The sequence below is a fragment of the Lontra canadensis genome, unplaced genomic scaffold, assembly GCF_010015895.1.
Source record: "Lontra canadensis isolate GAN:19392208 unplaced genomic scaffold, GSC_riverotter_1.0 scaffold41, whole genome shotgun sequence".
In the NCBI taxonomy this organism is placed as follows: Eukaryota; Metazoa; Chordata; class Mammalia; order Carnivora; family Mustelidae; genus Lontra; species Lontra canadensis.
In genome coordinates, this window is record NW_022631035.1 from 17,509,520 (window position 1) to 17,516,015 (window position 6,496).

Below are 6,496 nucleotides of genomic sequence, written 5' to 3' on the forward strand. Positions count from 1 at the left end.
TTCTAACTTCTGCTGTCGCTCCCCGAGCGCGCAAACCGCATTTCGCCGCCGCCGCCGCCGCCGCTACGCACCCGGCCCCCGGGGGGCGGGCTGGAGGGAGGGGGCGGGCGCGGGGCGCGGGCTGGGGGCCCGCCGCAGCCATGGCGCGGCGGGGAGGGGGCGGCCGACCCGCTTCACCTGCCGCAGAGGGGGCGGCGGGCGCCGCTTCACCTGCAGGAGCGGGAGGCGGCCGAGGCCAGGCAGAAGCGGCGGCGCGCGCGGCGGCGCCTCCGGGTCCTAGAACCGCATGCTCCCGCTCGCTCGGAACCGGGGATCGGCGGGGTCTGGGTGAGGGGAGGAGGGGGGGCGGGTCACGACCTGTGGGTCAAGCGGGGCAGACCTCCTGGTCGAGGATTGCCAGCAGCTGCGAGCGCGGCTTGGAGACCCATGATGGTGCGGCGTTGGGGCGCAAGGGATGGATCCCCCTCTCGGTTCCCGACTGAGAAGGTGGGAACCCCCTTTCGGGCCCCCCACCCCTTGTTTCTGTCCTCCTCTGTTTAGTCCGGAGAGGAGCTGAGGACCGGAGGGAACCATCTGCAAATGAGAACCCCAAGGCGGGGCGGGGGCGCGGATTCAGGCCAGCGGAGACCCCCACAACCTGTCTCACCCTGGACCAACTCTGCGCGCATGCCCACACCCCCAGCATCGTAGAATGGGGGCGCCTATGGAAAAAGGCGAGGTGCGAGAGAATCTGGAGACCACCAAGGCGGTCTCAAGGAGAAGCGCGGGGGCTGGGGAACAGAGGATTAAAGCCAGCATCCTGGCTGAGAAAGGAGCAGGCACCGCAGAGGAGGAAAAAAAAATCTCCTGACGCTGTCACTTCCAGGGACCTAAGGTGGCCTCTCACCTTGGAGAATATAATAATCCCTGAATTCTAGCAATTACAGAAATGCTTCCAGAGGCCTCCTTTCATTCATCCCAACAATGACCAGGGAAGGTAGGTGTTGATATCTTCATTTAGAGATGGGAAGACTGAGGCTTGTTGTGGTTAAGTGACTTGCCCAAAGGCACACAACTACTAAGAGAGGAGGACTCTCTCTGCCCATCTTCAAAATCCACACTGCCTTGGGGCTGCTGTCCTAGCCCCCACTGCCTCTCTCATCCAGGGTGGACCAGAAAGGTGAGGGAGTACTGGGGGGGGGCTGTAGAACCCCAGGTCTCAGACATAATCTCCAAGCTCTATTTGAGGTCCTTCTTTCTCAGTTGCTCCTTTTGTTCCCCATTATCCCCAGTTGCCCCTCCCTGCACTTTCAAGACATTAAGGAGGGAGGGCCCACTAAAGGAGCCCTGGATTTCCTCTAGGCCACACCAGAGGCCATTAAGTGACCCTTCCCTTTAGAGCTTCCTCTTCCCTCCCCCCACCCCCCAACCCATCCAGAACCACTGACAGGAGTTAAGCAGGAGCTAGGAAATTTATCTAATTTTAAGGAAGGCCCTGAGATGAAACAGCCCCTTCTACCAGACCGACCTGATTTAAGCGCTTCTTCTGCCAAGGTCACCGGCACCTCTAGTGGGTGAGAGAGATGTGGTTTCTGATTTCATGTCCCAGCCAGGGACCCAGAAGGTAAGACAAAGTAGGATTTTCCTGGGGCATGCCAAGAAGGTGACCCATGCTGTGCCTACGACCCTTATCTTCATCCAAGGATGGTCCAGTCTTGTCATTGGCTTCTTGCCCTTGAGATTAACTAGGACCTCCTTTTTTTTTTTTTTTTTTTTTTTTAAGAATTTAGTCTCTGGTCCCCTCGATGGTTGTCTCTTTCCATTTAACAACAACAAACTTTTAATTTACACCAGCTGTATGCCCAGCACTGCACTCACCCCTGGAGAATCTGGGGCAGATGAAAAGAGTCCCCATTGCTCACCCCTAGCAAGGGACAGACTCCAGACACATCTGGGGAAGTGACTGCCACCAGTCAGACTAGGCACCCGGTGTTCATGAGTCTTCTTGTCAAAGAGCTACTTCTTTGAATGGGTAGGAGAAGGGTGGGAGTTGAGCCCCACAGCTGAAGATCCGAGCAGGGTGGGAAGCCTCTAATGAAGCAGTTGCCAGCCTGAGTCCCCAATCCCTGGGGATGCTTTGGCTAACCACGGCCACCCAAGGCCTGGTGGGAACAAGGCTGGGCTAACAGGGAAATGGGCTTACGGGGAAAATGATGAGCTCACCAAGGCTACACTCTGTTGTGTGCACCCTGGCCAGAAATGTGGGGGACAAAAATGGAGAGAATTTAATCAGTTATTGCCTAATAACTTTGGTTGGTTTGGCAGGAAATATCTTTCCAATCAGGGTCCACAGAGGAGGAAATCCTAGAAGGGATGCTTGGTGAAGTTTGGAACCGATGCTTTGGTGGGTCTGTGCTTCCCCCTTCTGGGCGCAGGAAGTATGACAGCCAAGACAGGGCGAGGCCTCGGGAGGTGATGGAGATGGAGTCACAGCATGGGTGACATTTCTGGACGTCGTGCCCTTGTCACCTCGTATGGAGGAATTGGGCAGTCACTGGGGACACTCAAATGAGTGTCAGGTGACTGATCAAGTCTCCCCAGGAATTTCCCTTCCTCTGCCTGCTCACCATTACTCAGCGGGTACCTCTTAAAATTTAAAAAAAAAATTTTTTTTAAGGTAACACATACATGTCCTCAGTTTATTTTTTTTAAAGATTTTATTTATTTATTTGACAGACAGAATCACAAGTAGGCAGAGAGGCAGGCAGAGAGAGAGGGGGGAAGCAGGCTCCCTGCTGAGCAGAGAGCCCAATTCAGGGCTCGATCCCAGGACCCTGGGATCATGACCTGAGCTGAAGGCAGAGGCTTTAACCCCTGAGCCACCCAGGTGCCCCCATGTCCTCAGTTTAAAAGAACAACAGTTTTGGGTGCCTGGGTGGCTCAGTGGGTTAAGCCGCTGCCTTGGGCTCAGGTCATGATCTCAGGGTCCTGGGATCGAGTCCCGCATCGGGCTCTCTGCTCAGCAGGGAGCCTGCTTCCCTTCCTCTCTCTCTGCCTGCCTCTCTGCCTACTTGTGATTCTGTCTGTCAAATAAATAAATAAAATCTAAAAAAAAAAAAAAAAAAAAAAAAAGAACAACAGTTTTAATGCATCTTTCCAGAGATGTTTCAGGCATAAAGAAGCAGTGGCTGGGGGTAGTTTAACACAAATGGTAGCATACGCTCCACAATTTATCACCTTGCTATTTTCACTTAGTAACATATCTGCCTCTACAAAATCTGCATAGTCCTCCGCCACAATCTATTTCACTATTCCTCTCCTAGTGGGTATTCAGGTTGTGTCTGTCTTTTCTTGCAACAGACAAGGGTGCCTGCAGGAAATATCTCGATACATATCCTTGTCGGTACTTATTTGTGTATCCATAGGACAAATTTATAAAGATGACAGTGCTGTGTCAAAGGTTATGCACTTTGGGGTAGATTTTTGGTAATCTGGGTAGATTTGGAATTGCCCTCAAAAAGTTTCCAACACGGGACGCCTGGGTGGTTCAGTGGGTTAAGCCTCTGCCTTCGGCTCAGGTCATGATCCCAGGGTCCTGGGATTGAGCCCTGCATCGGGCTCTCTGCTCAGCAGGGGGCCTGCTTCCCCCTCCCCCTCTGCCTGCCTCTTTGCCCACTTGTGATCTCTCTGTCAAATAAATAAATAAAATCTTAAAAAAAAAAAAAAAAGGTTTGCACCAATTTGCAACCCCAAACCCTCACTCTGCTATATTATAGGTATTACAAAGCCTCCTGATGTTTGGTGAGGCCTAGTTGAAAGTGTCATAAGAGGGGCGCCTGGGTGGCTCGGTGGGTTAAAGCCTCTGCCTTCAGCTCAGGTCATGATCCCAGGGTCCTGGGATTGAGTCCTGCATCGGGCTCTCTGCTCAGCAGGGAGCCTTCTTCCAGCCTGCCTCTCTGCCTACTTGTGATCTCTCTCTCTTTCTGTCAAAGAAAGAAAGAAAGAAAGAAAGAAAGAAAGAAAGAAAGAAAATGTCACAAGGCAGGTGTGTCTGTCTCTTTCTCCAGGGAAGAAGCTGTGTCTCTTCTCTTCCTGTATCTGCAGTGCAGGACTTAAACTGTGAATGAAAGGAAACAGGCTTGCCTTTTGGCCGGGATGGAGGGAGGAGGGGGAGGGTTAGAGCTAAGCAGGAAGCCTGTCCTTAGGGCTACTCTCTTTTCCAGTCCCTGGTCAAGACCCTGTCTCAAACCTAATAGCCCTTCTTTTGTTTTTTTCTAAGATTTTATTTATTTATTTATTTACAGAGAAAGAGAGAGAAATAGAGAGCACAAGCAGGCAGAGCAGCAGGCAGAGGCAGAAGGAGAAGCAGACCCCCTACTGAGCAAGGAGCCCAATGCAGGGCACGATCCCAGGAACCTGGGATCATGAACTGAGCCAAAGGCAGACGCTTAACCAACTGAGCCACCCATGCACCGCCCCCCCCCTACATAGCCCCTCTCTTGCAGGAGCCTCCCAGATTTTGAAATCTGAGGTTGAAGTTCCCAGCACTCCCAAAGCAGCTGTCACTCAGCTCTCCTGCATCCCAGGGATGGCCGGCATCACCACTGAACACCACTGAACCGCCTGAAGACAGAATGAGCCAGGTGTCCCGCTACGGGGGATCCGTGAAAGCAGCAATCCACTAGAACTTTCTGCAACGATGGGTATGCTCCATTCTGTCTGTGCTGTGCAACATGACAGCCGCTGGCCACAGGTAGCTATACTGAGCTCTTGAGATGTTGCTAGGGTCGCCGAGGAAATGAATTTCAAATTTGACTTAATTGAAAATAAGTTTAATGTGGGGCGCCTGGGTGGCTCAGTGGATTAAAGCCTCTGCCTTCGGCTCAGGTCATGATCCCAGGGTCCTGGGATCGAGCCCCGCATCGGGCTCTCTGCTCAGCGGGGAGCCTGCTTCCTCCTCTCTCTCTCTCTCTACCTGCCTCTCTGACTATTTGTGATCTCTGTCTGTCAAATAAATAACTAAATAAAATCTTTAAAAAATAAAATAAAATAAAATAAAATAAATTTAATGTAAATAGCCACATGTGGCTACTATACTGGACAATGAAGGGTTAAATAAACTATAATCCATCTCCACAATGAAAAAATAGGCAGCTGAAAAAAAAATGAACCTGTCAGTATTGATATGGAAAGATCTCCAGGATATATTTGGAAGCAAAAATGCCGCACAAAACAGTATATATGCTATGTTATCTTTTGTGTAAGAAAGGGAGGTGGATATAAGAATAAATGTATTTGCTTAAATATATGTCAGCAGGGGCTCCTGGGTGGCTCAGTGGGTCAAAGCCTCTGCCTTCAGCTCAGGGCATGATCCCAGGGTCCTGGGATCGAGGCCCTCGTCAGGCTCTCTGCTCAGCGGGGAGCCTGCTCCCCCCCCCCCACCGTCACCGCCTTCCTCTCTGCCTGTTTGTGATCTCTGTCAAATAAATAAATAAAATCTTTAAAAATATATATGCATAAATATATGTCAGCAAAGTAACAAAAGTAGTCACCTATAAGGAGCAGGGAAACAGGGTAGACAGGGCAGAAGTGGGAGCAAGTCTTCTCCATGCATTTCTTTCTAAACTGTTCAGATTTTGAACCATATGTATTTATTCACTATTCAGAAAGTGAAGGTAACATAAAGGCAAGTTGTTTGCTAACCAAGGAGAGCTGTCTGTCCCTCTTGCTGGCAACTTGTGGTGGCTAAGGGAAGTAAGCCCACTGTCCTGTCTGTGTAACCTACCAGAGAACAGCCCAAGGGAACAAGGGGGCAAGCCCTCTCGAGCCATAACCCATGGGACACATGTGCCCACAGCCAGGAGTGCATCCGAATCAGAATCTCCACATATGTGCCTTCTCTGGTCCACCAGGGAACTCTCCAGCAGGTGCTGAACTATCCTTGTCCACATCTCCCAGTGAAGAGAGGACAAGCCCCTAGTACCAGACACCTATCCCTGCCCTATGGACAGCCAGGCCTAGAGACTGGAAAGAAGCCAGGGGATCACAAGTTAAATGGTCACAGATGTCTTCCGAGCATCGATGCCATAGTGGGGGCTTTCCGCATGTCATTCGGAGCTGGACAGCCACCCTGCAGTCAGGCCCAACCGCTGTGTCCTCTGTCTGAGCTCGGTGTCCTCTGAAATGACTGATTTATATCCAAGGCCACCCAGCTGGTAAATGTCAGAGCTAGGATCTGAACCCAATCCAAAAACCACTGAGCCTCAGTTTTCTCATTACAAAAAAATGGTGATAGGATTTTATGCATAGAATTTTTTTTTATAGATTTGATTTATTTATTGACAGAGAGAGATCACACAAGCAGGGGGAGCGGGAGGCAGAGGGAGAGGGAAAAATGGGCTCCACATGGAGCAGGAAGCCTGACAGGAGGCTAGATCCCAGGACCCTGGGATCATGACCTGAGCCAAGGGCAAACACTTCACCAACTGAGCCACTCAGGTGCCCCTTATAGAACTGA